General features: G+C 40.5%; 1 pseudogene across 1 annotated transcript; it reads left to right on the top strand.

Annotated features, from left to right (window-relative positions):
- Window positions 1–9157: 9157 nt before the first annotated feature.
- On the top strand, window positions 9158–10666 carry LOC308560714 (intraflagellar transport protein 52 homolog; annotated as a pseudogene). The gene is made up of 2 exons: window positions 9158–9559; window positions 9774–10666. The product of its transcript is annotated as an intraflagellar transport protein 52 homolog (transcript).
- Window positions 10667–13384: the final 2718 nt, after the last annotated feature.

The following is a 13384-nucleotide window of genomic DNA, read 5'->3' as shown; positions in this document are numbered from 1 at the left end:
AAAGCCTGTGTATCCACTGAGAAACAAGAGAATTCTTTCCCACGGGCTGGGAAGTACTGGCTGAGAGTAGAGCCAGGTTGGGGGTGGGGGGGGGCGGGGAAGCACTTTGTTATGGTTTAAAAAATATCAGTGTTAAATTCAGCAAAATTCAAACTTTAAAAATGATTTAAATAAGTGATTTCGGATTTTTCTTTATTCAGCAACCATATCTCACTTATTTTCTGAGTAGTTCTACTTTCAAATAAACTTACTGTTTCCTATCAAAGCAATGCATTAAATAGGCAGGTGAAGTGATAATTTTGTACCTTTATATAACTTTTATATACCTAAGATCACGAGTCAGGAAAATATTTTGTCAGATCCTATTTTATCTTGTAGAATATTGGCAACGCACGTCTAGCTTGTGTTTAAAGAAGTAAGATTCCCAAAGGCAATGTTGGTGCTCTGATATAGTGTCCATACTTGAAGTATTTTTATTTGATGGCTGTATTAAGCTAGAGACTATTTTCAGCTACCCACACAAATTATGATTGTCTCTTATTTCTCTACTTACCCTCCATGAAGATTTTAGTGATATGTCGCTGGCAAGCTAATGGTTTTATCACAAAGAGCTTTTCAGACTAGGCAGAAATTTAGAAATTCCTCAAGCCTAATTCAATCTAAAGGCCACAAAATGAATTCACAAAGCTTCAGATTCTCCTTTATAACAAATTTATTTGGTAGTGCACAGAGGATTCACTCCAGATACAATGCCACTGGAATTTTTTTGAAACACTGGGTTCCATCAGTAGGAATTCTGCTCCATTTCTTTTGGGGGTCTCTATTTAGTGTCATTTATGTTCATTTTTATGTCCTGGGTATATGAAAATAGCCCTATGGAAACATACAAAAATTTTGTCTTTTAAACTTATTTGTTGATTTAGTCGTATTTTTTCTTTATTATTTATTTCTTACTATATTTATTTTTTATTCTTTACTATTTATGACACATTGTTTATTCTTAGCTGGTTCTCAGTTTAAATGGGCATTAACATATTCCTCATCTTAAAGGCATTGAATTCTCCAAGGTAGGGCTGGGTCTGATTAGGCCAAAATAGGATGGAACAAACAGTTTATAAAGAAATATTACAGGGAAGGCTTATAGGGAAAAACAAGTTGAAACTTAAAAGTTATCTGCATCTCTAGAGTCTGAGATTTCTCATGTCAAATTTTATTGATTCCATTTTTTGTTTTACATGTAAAACTATAATAACAATCTAATAGTCCTTCATAAGCAATTAATATTCTTAGCCAACACTGAGTGGTGATTTGTATATAGTTAAACGGCTTATACTTTTTTAAGTATTTGTGCTAATCACTGGGCTGAGAGTAAATTTATTTTCTATATTACTTTCACTTATCTGAATTTAAATATTACCACTTAAAACATCCATATGCACATATCTAAAACAAAAAAGAGAGATTAGTTGACAACCAAGGTTTAGAGATAATCTATCATGATAAGTGGGAAAAGCTACACTACCTGTATATCTATTTTTTACTACGGAGTAAAATGTTAGGGCCTATCGGGTGTGTAAGTAGATGTAACTTCAAAAAGCTTCAACAATATTGGAAGATACAATAATTATAATTACGCCTCTGAAACTTTGCAACCAAGTGTATCCTTTCGTGCCATTTGATTTTATCCACGTGCCATTGGCATCCTTTCTCCCCTTGATTATCAAGAACAGGTTTGAGCTTCTTTGTCCCTTGACTAATTGTTTAACTCAGCAGTTCGCTCTCACCTCGTGTCCAGGACATAGTGTCATCTATTAAATCAGATTTGGTGACTGAAGGACAAACTTGGCTTTACTCACCAGAGAGCACACAATGCAAAAGTCAACATATATGGGCGATGGGATGATGGCTGATCCAATAATGCCATCACGTGAGATTAAACTCACATTGATAGAGGGTTTCCCAAAAAAAATGTATACACAGACTTTGAATAATTATAAAGGCAGTGTTTATCAAACTACATTTCATTTTAAAAATTGAGCTATCAGCTGTTAAAGTGTGTATATATGTATATATATTTGGGGGGGGGGCACCCTGTACATGTCTCACAATAGGAATGAGGGTGAGGGGTGAAAACAGTTCCAGCTTCAAATTAAATTAGAAAACCACTTTACACATTTCTAAGCATCTGAGTTTCAAAGCTCATTAAGTCAATCATGAGAATTCTTGTAGCTTCAGCCCCTACTTACTATACGAGTTTACTTAACACAATCACAAAAGTTTTGAAAGAATTTGGGAGGAATTTACATTGAATTAGGTGTCCTGTTTTCAGGGATCTTAGATACTAGGTCTAGTATATGGGAAATTTCTTCTTATTTTGTCTACAAAAGTTTAGACTTCCTCCACTTAAATCTTCCATTTATATCCAGCTCCGATTAGGTTGTGTATTACTTCTGAAAGTCTGGTCGTAACTAGAATGTGACAAACTGTTTGACATCCACTTTTCTTTCTGCGCCTGTTCCACTTATAGCCGTTCTGAAGAACAGCTTTCCTTTTGGGAAGTGAACACAGTGCTCTTACGTAAAGTCTGATTGACGGAGTTAAGGTGGGCAGAAGGCATCAAACTCTGAAGACGACGTGCTTGAAGGGGAAGGAATGTATTATCATTAAAGAGGTGGGAGGGTGGACTTGCCTGTTCTGACTAAATGTTGAGTTGAAAGCACCAGCCTCCATTATACACCCCAAGAGTTGAGCCTAGTGTCCCCGAGAGCTTGCTCCGCTCTGCTGACCTCCTCAGAATTTATTGAAGCCTCCCGTCGGAAGGAGTCCCCTTCAGCAACCTGGCCACCACAGAAGACTTGTTTGGTCGCCTCCCTATAGGTGCCACTAGACTAAAATATTAGAACACTCAGAGGAATGACCTGAGCATCTCAGAGCCAAAAATGAATTTGGGCAACAAGAGAGAGAAAAACAGCCTCACTCATGTATTTATTCTAACATCTCTCTTCCTCCTACCCATCTGTTTCCACCCTACTGACCGTCTCACAATTCTCAGTCCCCTTCGTGCACAGATACAAGTGCTCACACATTTATCTCTACTCTTCCTTTTCTGCAAGAAATATGTGCAGCAGAGTCACTTCCCTGAGAGTGGAACAACCATTGACTTATTTAAAGGCCTACAGTTTGTTTTCTTTACAGAATCGTCCACCGAAGGACACTTCGGTTGTTCCCATGTCTCGGCCACCATGGGTAATGCTGCAGTGAACAGAGGGGTGCATATATCTTTGCGAATAAATGTTTTCAATTTTGGGGGGTAGATACCCAGGAAGGGGGTTGTTGGGTCATAAAGAAGATGTGGGGCATGTACACAATAGAATGCTACTCAGCCATAAGAAAAGAAAACACTGCCATTCGGGACAACATGGATGGACCTTGAGACTATCATGCTAAGCAAAATAAGCAAGTCAGAAAAAGTTAAGACCCGTATGATTTCACTCATATGCGGGATATAAAACTGAAAGCAACAAGTGAACACACAAGGGAAAAAACAAGAAAAAACAAACAAAAATTCATGGACACAGATAACAGTATGGTGGTTACCAGAGGGGAGGGGGTCGGTGGTAGTAAAGGGTAGAGACGGAAGAAGATATGACTTTGGGTGGTGGGCACAGGATGCAATATGAAGACCATTTATCATAGAAATATATACTTGAAACCTATATAACCTTATTAACTGATGTCACCCGAATAAATTTAATAAAAATTTTTTTTTAAAACTACAGTTGTAAATTGTATTCCTACCCATTAAATTTCCAGATTTTTCTCATTCATTTCCTACATAGCTGTAGGCCTAAAATACTGGCGAGTAACACAGAGAATCTGTGAAGACAGCAAACATAAAATTTATCCTTACTTTTATAATTCTGAATATTTTCACTTAAATGATCTCATTTACCAGGTCTAGCCTCTAGCAAAGGGGAGACTCTCTTTTTTTCTCTCTTTCTCTCTCATTAAGTAGTTGGCTACCTAGAGGAAAACCGAGTTTTGAACGAGGAATTTATTCTGACCATACTGGCCCTGTGGCGTTCCTATGTGTCCAATGACACTTTTCATACAGAAGCTCACTAACCCTATGTTGCTGATGGAAAACACTTAACTGATAAACACTAATGCAAATTGCATGTTCCGTGGGGATGTACAGGTATATATATCACAGAGGACACGAATCTTGATTTAAATATTAGTCGGGCAAAGAATAGCTCCTCTTTTGAGAAAGTGATCCGGAAATACACTTTTCCAGAGGAGAACTGGAGTTACCAATTGCTAGTATTCGCGATAAGCCCAATGATTGTAAAATGTCTATTCTTTGTTTTCAAAATATCTCTTGACACCTACCGTGTCACACAGAGAAGGCTGCTAGTTCTTTCGCGCACTGTTCTATCAATACAGCAGAAAGTATCCATCGGCTGGGACAGTGACTCTATTGATGTGTCCTTGGTAGAACAGGAACAATCCTCTCTGTGAGTGGAGGAAAAACAAAAACCTTGGGCAGGGAAAGATTGCACATTCCAAGAGTGTGAGCTAGTTTCCTGCAACAGAGCACAATGAAGGGCCGTGTGGACAGTGCGTGTTGTGCTTTATCTGTGAAAAATAAATAAAAAAGAAGCGAAAACATCGCCATATCTTCTGGTAGCCAGGCATAAAACTCTGAGTTAAACGGTCATTTTGAGCGGCTTGGAAAAGATCATCAATATTGTATGCTATTTTCAACGAAAACCTTCTCTGTGTACCTCCAGCAATCTTACATTGTAATGAAACAGACTAAATACAGCACAACACGTATTTCCAGGTTTTGATCACTAAAATTCTTCATCTGTAGACTGCTAGCCTCAAATAATCAACTTGAGAAAATAAACCAAACTAGATGGCTCTCTTGTTCTTTCTAACTAATTCTAACTTTTCCTACAGGCTCAACCAAAAAGAGCCTAAACAAAGAAAATCCAGCCATTTGCCCAACCTTTTCAATCCAAGGCTGCACAAATCAAACTGGAAGTGACCTTACTCCCTGTTTCACTAAAAGGGATTCAGTGACGTGGCTAAATACCCACTGTGGAAATGAGCAATAGGACGGGCCAGAAAAATTATAAGTCCGTAAGTCAAGGTTTACCATAGAAACAACAGGAAATATCTATGAGGCTGTTTCCAGCTTATCGGGCTGGTTAATATAAAGACTACATATGTGACTTACCTTGACAATAGTTTAAACTCTGGAATTTCCTTCCACTGTAGTAAAGTTTATGGTGCCCTTGAACCAGGGAAGCAGTGTGGTGCACACTAGGAAAAGGCTCAGGCTTTGCTGATAGACAAACCGAATCCCCAAACACCCATTTCCCAGCTGGGTGGCTTTGGAAATTCCTTAATGAATTTGAACTTCTTAACTGTAAAATGGATATAAAAGTCTTTATCTAATATCAATGCATAAGAAACTAGAGACAACATACAAAATGTACTGAGAATACATTTTTAACCATGACTGAGAGCATTATAGGTGCTGAACTACAGAAGACAGGGTGGCAGAAGAAGATTTTGTTAAGGACACAAGTAGAACAGGGCTGGGATTTGGAACAAATTAAATACTGAGGCAGGGAAACCAGATGACAGAGATTTTGTGGGTTTAGTATATATTGTCCTAAACCGGAACTGCTCTACTGCAGGCTACCACATCCCCGATACATTTCCAAAAGGCCCTTCTGGAATAGGCACTGTGAAAGGCAGTACTCACGGGAAAGCTGTCCTTCTGCAATAATCATGCTTAAAAGCAGCCTTGGGAACACCAGTGCAGCCTTGGAAAATGCCAATTTCATCACTCATTGGGCACATGCCAAGTTGGCATATTCAGAACTTCATCTATTATTTAATCCAAAAGCACTTCATAGTACTTTTACTTGGAGGCTGTGTTGCTACCTTATGGAGTTAGGAGACGAATCATTCAGCAGAAATATGCAGTGAGAAATTTTTGTCTTAACTTGACATTATTGTCATTGATGAAAAAGTGTTGTCATCTTTTAAGCAAGAGCTGAAGTGAGGTGCCTCTCCATATGCTTTGGCAGAACCGATGTGTCTGTGAGATTCAGTGCTAAACCCTGCCTGCCTTGGGACACAGCTGCGCAGATCAGTGCTCCGGGACTTGTTCTAAGTGCACCGCCACATAGATTTGCAGCAATAAGTCAGAAGTGTTCAATCCACTGGAGAGGGTTTGCTACTGGAAGTGTCGGTTAATTTGCTTTTACAAACATCTATTAAGTAGCATTTCTTGCAAGTCACTGTATAAACATTACTTAATGTTTTAATTGTCTTGCCCCAAAATCTAAAAATCTGCAAAAAAATATTTATTTTTACCTTGAAAAACATCTTTCACTGAATAAAAAAAAAACAATATACAAAGTTTCAAAGCTTCAAAGAAGGGAAAATAATTCAGGAACCAGCCAATATTCACTATGATATGATAGAAATCAATCTTGGTTAAGCAAAGATTTATTGGACAGGACAATAAAAGCACTACCGTAAAAGAAAAAAATTGATAAATTTACTTTAATAAAATTAAAGGTCTTATTATCAAAAGACTCCATTAAGAAAATGTATAGACTGGGAGAAAAATGTTTGTAATGTATATTTGACCAAGGACACATATCAAGAATATATAAAGAATTCCTACAAATCACTGATTTACAAAATGCAATAAACATTGGCAAAAGTTTCAATAGACACATTCCACAAGAACATACACAAGAAGCCAATAAGCACATGAAAAAGTTTCCAGCATCACTATTCATCAGGAAAATGCAATTTACAACCAGTAAAGTACCATTTTACACTCCCTAGAATAGCTAACAATAAAAACTCTGACTGTACCGGGTATCAGCAAGGATGTGAGGATCTGAAATGCTCAGACACCGCAGATGGGAGTGTAAAATGCTAACCTGCCTCGGAGAACTGTGACTTCCAGCAATGCCCCTCTTACCTGTTTACAAAGAAAGCTGATAATGTCCAAAAGAAGACTGACTTGGACAAGAATAGCCATAGCAGCTTTATTTATAATAGCCCCAAACTGAGAACAGCCTGTGTCCTTTAACAGAAAAACGGCTACACAAACTGGCAGATTTGTGAACTAGAACAGTATTCAATAATAAAGGGAAGAACCACTGATACACGCAACACCCGGGGTGAACCTCAAAAGCACCACACTGAGTGACAGAAGCCAGGCACAGATGACACATACGGTAAGATGCCATTTATATGAAATTCAAATTCAGACTAAACTAATCAGTGGTCATAGAAATCAGACAGTGGTGTGAGAGAAAAACCTTGACTGGAACAGAGCACAAAGAAGTTATCTGTGCAAATGGAAATGCTCTGTACTTTGTTTTGGATGAAGTTAACAAGGGTGTATGTCTACAGATGTCAAAATCCCCTCCCTGGGAGGGTCCCGCCTCTGGTAACAGCAGGCCGCTCCTACCAGACCACTCCACTACACTAATAACTGTAAACTCTGGGAAAAATGGAAAAAGCAACTTCATGAAGGCATTAGATAGAGCAGGGTTAAGTCAGACAGATATTGGGAGGGGGAGTGACGCTTGAACAAAGAAAACAAAATACATTTCACATTACACTTGATCTAAGCCTCTCGTTAGCTCCTAAACTACACACGCACGGGGCAGACTCCCCGCAGTACAGCGAAGGCTAAAGAACTGAACTGAAACCTCAGCTTCCACGCCGAGTTTGCCCCCTGAGTCCAGCCAAATTACCTGCCTAACACTAAAACCCAGCATTCTTACAGAAACATTACAGAACCCTGAGTGTCCACAATATATCATTTGCCCAGGATATAATCCAAAATTATTCAATAAAGAAAGGAAACTATTATCCACACTCAAGAAGAAAGGCAATCAATGGAGACTGGTGACTCCAACGTGACTCACATATTAGAGGCAGGCAAGGAAATCAAAACCAGAAAAACAACAAATGGAAATTTTAGGAAAAAACAATCTGACATAAAAAATGTAATGGATGAGCTTAACAGCATATTGGAAATTACAGGAAAATTATTGATCTTTAAGACAAAGACACAGAAATTATCCAACCTGAAGAAGAGGGAGAAAAACAGGAATAAAAACAGTAAGTGGGGCCTCGGGAACTCAGAGGGCTATACCAAGGGTCTAACAGAATGTTTGGACCCCAATAACAGGAGGAAAGAGAACGAGGCCCCCTAAAAATAATTTGAATAAAAAATAGCCAAGATTTTTCCGTATTTGGTGAAAGACAAAAATCCGTAGATCCATGAATTTCCGTCAACCCTGAGTCTAAGTGATCTACTATGGAGGCTCACCATTATCGCGTATTTAAATTTTCCTCTGTTTGAAAATTTTCATAATAAAATATTGAAAAATGATATAAAAACTTGTCAAAATGAACACTTAGATTATATATTATATTTCATGTTAATTATATAAATTTTTAAAAGTAATCTGATTCTAGGCTATGTAGGGATAGTCAAGCTTCAAGCATTGACTGAAAGGTGCAATCAATATTTAACTCCTTTATGATTTCTGCTTATGGAGGTCAAGTGTGGCCCACGGAAAAGGGGGCAGATTCACATAATCTGACATAGGGTTTACTCCCAAATAATCTGTTAACTCGTCCATCTTCCTGTCCCTCAATGAAAGCTCTTCATCTCGTCTCATGGATAAATGTGCACATCTGACGAAAAAGTTTTTTGAAAAAAGGCAGAGAAAGGGAAGGCGGGAAAGAACACAGCACCATGCACAGCTGCTTCCCCCACTCATGTTGGGGGTCTGTGCTTTCTCAGCAGGAGTATTATCAGCAGGACCCCCGCAGAGCCGAGCCTTCAAGCTCTGTATGTGGGCACCTGACAGTGAGACCCTAGCAAAGGTTAGTGTCCTAGCTCTGTCCTTAATAGTTGGGTGACTGTAAGTAAACGCCTCGATTTACTAAAAACTCGAGTTCTTTTCTGCAATATGAATAGTTTAAGAAAATGATTGCTGGGCCCAGGTCCACGACTTCCCAGCGCCCTTCTCGACCTTGGCCATTGCTAAGCGGCCTTGACACACGGCCTCAGGATGCTGGCAGGCGGCCGCTGAGGATGGGGGTCACTGGGCCGCAGGTAACCATGGAGAAAGAGCCTCGGAGCACCTTCCTTTTCAATACATACAGAAAGGAAACATTTACAACCAACAATGGCTGTAGATCCGTGCAGAAGAGTCTCCGGAGCAATTGGAAGATTCAGAGCTTAAGAGACAAAATCGCACCTGAGACGTTACTGGGCTGAACGTGTGGATTACAACGGGGCGAGGGGACAAGTGACAGCCGCTGAGTGCCAGCTGCTGAAGAAATACCTCGAGGGCCGTGACATATTTTTGTGAAGCTCGGACAGGGTGGCGAATCCAGATTTGACCCCAAAATTTCCTTTCTCCTAGAAGCGTATGGGACCATGGGTAATAACGATGCTGTGGTTAGAAGTGTGCACTATTTCCTTCCTAAAGAAGCTCTAGTTTCTTTTCTTTTTTAAAATATATCTTTATTGATTTCAGAGAGAGGAAAGGAGAGGGAGAGACAGACAGACAGAAACATCAATGATGGGAGAGTCATTGGAGATCGAGCCCGCAGCCCGGGCATGTGCCCTGACCGGGAATCGAACCCCGATCTCCTGGATCCTAGGTCCATGCTCAACCGCTGAGCCACGCCCGGCCGGGCAAAAGGCTCTAGTTTCCAATGGAGCCTTGAACGGGGAACCAGCCGAGCTGCAGGGAAGGCTGTGCCTGGAGTCACCCTAGAGGAGAGCCGTGGAAACAGGCCGAGGCTCTCACCTCTGTACATCCTTTTGGTGCCACATCGAGTGTCATGGAGGCAGCAGGGGCTTTCCTGTCCCCAGGTTCAGTTTCCCATGTAACAGACCCATCCTGGCGTTCTGTCCCTCAGAGAATCAAGGGGGGAAGCTGGCAGTGCTTGGCTCGTGTCACATGTTTATCGACCAATATTTGGAAAAAAAGAAAACAGCAAATCACTGATGTTGCTTCCCAGTGGCTCACAACAGGAGACATCTACCTAAACCAGACTGAGGCTGAGGACCCAGAGGTCTCCGCCTACACGATGCTGTCCGACACAGTGTGTCGCCAGGAGGGCGATGAGAGCCCATGGGACTTTATCACCCTCTACAACCTGTCCACTTACCTGCTGGATACCACCTGCCTCCCCTCGGTCATCCAGGCTCATGAACAGCTAAACGTGAAACATGAACCTCTCCAGCTCACCCAACCTCATTTTGAGACTCGCTGCCAGCCCTTCAGCCAGCAGTACTTCCTTCCCCCTGGCCCCAAGTTTCAGGGACTTGCCACCTTTTCATCTAGAGCTGTGTGACTTAGATGAGACATTCTCTTCTGAGAAGGCACGGCAGATTACCAATAAGGGTACTGCAGAGGACCTGGAGTTCTGTGTCGGGAAGTGTGGTGACATTCTTGGAAAACCAATAAACTACCAAAGGACCACCAAGATGCCAAACATACCTTGAGCACATCTTCTCCCAAAGGTGGAGTTCAAGAAGCTGAACCAGGATGTTGGTACAAAGGAAACGGACTTCCAGGGCAATTTCTGAGGACGAAGCCTCTTGAAACATCTCCCACCTCCCAATTCTCTCTTTGTAAACTATTTCTATGTTTTTCAACTCCTTTATCAAAATTTGTCTACTGTCTAGCTGTGTATCTTCTGTAGTGCCCAAGTAGGTATAACATCTCTAGCTTAGAAGATCCTTATGTAAGATATGTTCCATTTTTTTCAATTAAATCTGATTGAATCTGTATTTTTTAAATAAAATTTTAAAAAGAACAGAATTGCTCCCTCAAGCTCCTTTCTGGTCTAATATTTGTTGTTATTCTAGGTTCTTTTGAAAAGGATAACAATTCCGTATTTCTGGGGGCTCTCCTTTGAGACAAGGTGAACCAAGTTTGTCTGAGATGATCTCTCTGGCCAAAGTTTAGGACCAAGTTTCAGTTGGCCCCATTCGAACCCAGCAGATTGGAACATTTTCAAATAAGCATCACAAACTCTGCACAATTGTTCTTTTTAAAAAAAGAATCTGACATTAGCAACCAGGTGGGTTTTAAAAGTTATGAAAATCTCCAAAGAAAAGGTAATGTGCTGCGATTAAGTTCATACAGAACTGACATCATGTAGGGGGAAAGGGAAAATCCACCTACAAGAAAATGTTATGCCTGTCCCTGTTTTCAATTTCTGCCCACGCATTCACTGCTTCTGTTGAAACTTGTTATTACTAAAGTACTTTTTTCATCATAAAAAGAGCTATGGTTCTAAAAGAGACTATTGGCTCCCAAATTCAGCTTTGATGTTAGAGGCAATTCAATTATGTTTGGTAATTTCTTTCCTGGGCATTTAATTTAATTACTGTTGTCAATGTGCCCAGGAGAGGGGTGCTTTCTATTAATGATAAATACAGAAACGCATTACACTAATTTTTGAGTATTTCTTTTTAGAGACAAAAGGCTAGATTACATGAAGCAATAATGGTAGAAATAAAAGCAAAGATCTAGCTACTGATTTTTTAAAAAAGAAAGATATTTGTTCAATTGCTAATCAAACCATAAACATATGTAACTGTAAGAGGCTCAGCTTCTAATTCAAGGTCTTTAAATCCAGAATGTTGTTTCTAGAGTAAGTCTAAAATATAACCAAAACCTCCATTTAAAAACATAAAATCTTGTTTAGCCTAATTCTCTGAGTGAGGATAGATGAACTGATGATCAGTTACTTAACTTTTTGAGAATTAACTATCAGTGTCGCTCTGATCTGCACTGGCCTCCCTTCCTTTCTAGCTCTTCATAGGTATAAATAACACCAAAGCAATATCTATTTTAGGATATGCTGACATCTGTTTATTTTATAATTAACAAGCTGGGTGTGCTTTTTCTGAAGCTTTGTCTCAGCAACCAGAATTGCTGGCTTCCACTAAGCATATGTCTTTTGGGGGAAGGGGGAAAGAATTCTATTAATTTGTAATTATAATTCAGAAATCATTTTATGCTAGGGTGGACAAGACAGAAATTGCCATGGTTTCAAAACTCTAACTCCAGAAGCCCCTTGAGTTCTATGGAGATGCACCAATGCCTGGCCTAATTCAAGTAAAACAGTCCAACTTATTGTTTCTTTAAAAATAAAATGGATGGAAATCATAGATTTTGTCCAACTTCCTCCATTTAAAATTTAAATTTTTTTTTTAAATTATATCTTTATTGATTTCAGAGAGAGGAGAGGAGAGGAGAGGAGAGGAGAGGAGAGGAGAGGAGAGGAGAGGAGAGGAGAGGAGAGGAGAGGAGAGGAGAGGAGAGGAGAGGAGAGGAGAGGAGAGGAGAGGAGAGGAGAGGAGAGGAGAGGAGAGGAGAGGAGAGATAGAAACATCAATGATGAGAGAGTCATTGATCGAGCCCGCAACTTGGGCAAGTGCCCTGACGGGGAATCGAACCCGGATTGCCTGGATCCTAGGTCGACGCTCAAGGCCTGAGCCACGCCCGGCCAGGCCATTTAAAATTCAGAAAACTAAAGTCTGAAGACATGCAGCAGTCTTCTATAAGATAGCTCAGCTGGAGAATTTGGACAAGTGACTATGATTGAACCAATAAATAAATATGGGGGAGAGAGAGAGAAAAGGAAGCTGGAAGTATTACCCGGTGGTGGTATATCATTTTCCTTAGCTACTTTTACTCTTACGGCGTATCTCATGCCTGCTCTGCCCTTTTCGTGTCAGTTCCACCACCTGAGTTTAGGCCTCCCTTGCTCACACTGTGACTGGGCCTTGTCTCCCCTAAGCCAGTGTCTCCACCCTCCAACCCATTATACGTCCTGCTACCAAGTTCCCAGCTGCCCTGACGGAGGCCTCCCATCTCCAGTGGCCAGCTTTGTCCTCTGCAGGGCTTCCCAGGTGCAGTCCTTAGACCAGCAGCATCGATGCTACCTGAGAACTTGTCAGAAAGGCAGTTTCTCAGCCCTACCTCAGACCTATGAACCTGACACTCAGAGGTTGAGACCTAGTGACCTGTGTCTTAACAAGCACTCGGGGAGCTTCCGAAGCATGCTAGCACCTGAGAGCCCTGATCTACACAATGAACTCAAACTCTTGGTACAAGCATTCAAGGTTATGCGTCATCAGTTTCCAATCTACGTCTTCATCTTTATCTCCTGCTGCTTCTAAAATGCCACCCATGCCCCACATAAACTGCACCATGCTTTGACCCAAAAGATGACTGAAGTTTTCCTACTCTCACGCCTTTCTTTGTTCTATCACATTAATTGGCTGTCTCTT

This window comes from Miniopterus schreibersii (genome assembly GCF_964146895.1).
Source record: "Miniopterus schreibersii genome assembly, chromosome: 8".
NCBI lineage: Eukaryota > Metazoa > Chordata > Mammalia > Chiroptera > Miniopteridae > Miniopterus > Miniopterus schreibersii.
This window is presented reverse-complemented; position numbering and strand designations above follow the sequence as displayed.